We start from the raw sequence: 1668 nt of genomic DNA, 5'->3' as shown, positions 1-1668 counted from the left end.
GGGGGGGGGGGGGGGGTGTCACTGCGCCTCCACATGCCAGCGGGGACCAGGAGGGCCAGCTGCTCTGATCTGGGCATGCACCTTCTCCTTTGGCCACTTCTTCCTTGTTGTCCCTTCCCTTTCAGCCCAGCCCTCCCCCTGCGGTGCTGCAGCCAGCCTGTGCTGGCTTGTGAGAGCCCCTCCGTGTTCCCAGGGATTGGAAAGCCAGGTGTTAAACACAGCCATCATTAAAAATGAACTTACGTAAGCCTGCGATTAAATAATTTATATTAAAAACAAAGGTAACAAATCCTCAGAACCTGCCACTTGTAATCACTGGACCATTGCCCATGCTCTTGGGGTTGTCTAGACCTACTGTACCTGCAGGTGATATTAGATCACGTTTCACACCTGCACCTCTCTTCCCATCGCTGGGGTTAGGGACTTCATGTTGGCAGCTTGAAATTGCTTGTGGTGAACATATTTACACCATAGGAACTGGCACATGTTACCAAACCAGGGCTTGATTTGTTTTCTTCAGTGTCTACTGTCTCTCTAGACGAAAGTGATGGGCGAAATGTTAAAAGTAAAGATTAAACTTAGAAGTGTGTATTGGGTGAATTTTTTTTTTTTTAAAAAAATATTTTTATTGATTTCAGAGAGGAAGGGAGGAGAGAGATAGAAACATTAACGATGAGAGAGAATCACTGATCGGCTGCCTCCTATACACTCCCCACTGGGGATTGAGCCTGCAATCTGGGCATGTATGTGCCCTTGACCTCAATAGAACCTAGGACCCTTCAGTCCACAGGCTGACTGGCGCTCTATCCACTGAGTTAACCCAGCTAGGGCTTGGGTGAATATTGATGTATGTAAATTGTATCTCTAGTTTAAAAACATGCCTGTAGCCATTACAATGTGAGTATATTACAAGAAATTGAGAGAAGGGCTGGCTTTCAGAAAAGGACTGATTGAGTAGTCACTCACATCATGAACAAATGAGTGAGGTTCTCACAGACACCGTCAGCTCACTTTACTTGCCTAAAAGAAAACATCATCCAACGTTCACGTTGGAACCACACTCATCTGTCAGTCGAGGGCAAGCATGGGTGGGCTATAAATACACCTGGTTGGCAAACACCAGTGAGAGCTTTCTAAGGGAATCGATGGGCTGTGTGCATACATGTGTATATACATGTGTATGTATGTGTTGTGCATACAAACACAGTCCCTCCTCTCCCTCTGGTTGGTTGATAAACATTTGGCTGGATGCTTCCTTCCCAAGGTTTGTCCGACGTTTTCTAATTTTCTCACTTTGCTGCTCTCCCAGGGAGATCCCCTCTGGTGCCACAGGCGATCCCACCCTCTCTGCAGGCAGACCTCGGACCTGGGCTGTCACTTGGATGTTTCCCACTGCCCAGATCACACAGCTCCCAGGCCAGGGTAGAGGTGGGGCCCTGGAGCTCCACAGGGTATGGTTTGGGTGCCCCCTCAGCAACGGGACCCCATGGTACTGCCCAGGGGGTCCACCACCTGGGTTGGCTGGGTATGTGAGCGAGACATCAGAGTTGGAAGCAGCTGAGGGAGAGATGGATAGGGCACGGGGAAGAGAGAGGGGGATGCCCAACATAGTCTGGCTGAAGGGGACAGAGGTGATGAGAGGAGGCAAAGAGAGGATTTGGTGGGGGG

This window comes from Myotis davidii, unplaced genomic scaffold (assembly GCF_000327345.1).
Source record: "Myotis davidii unplaced genomic scaffold, ASM32734v1 scaffold732, whole genome shotgun sequence".
NCBI lineage: Eukaryota > Metazoa > Chordata > Mammalia > Chiroptera > Vespertilionidae > Myotis > Myotis davidii.
Note: the sequence above shows the minus strand (reverse complement) of the source record.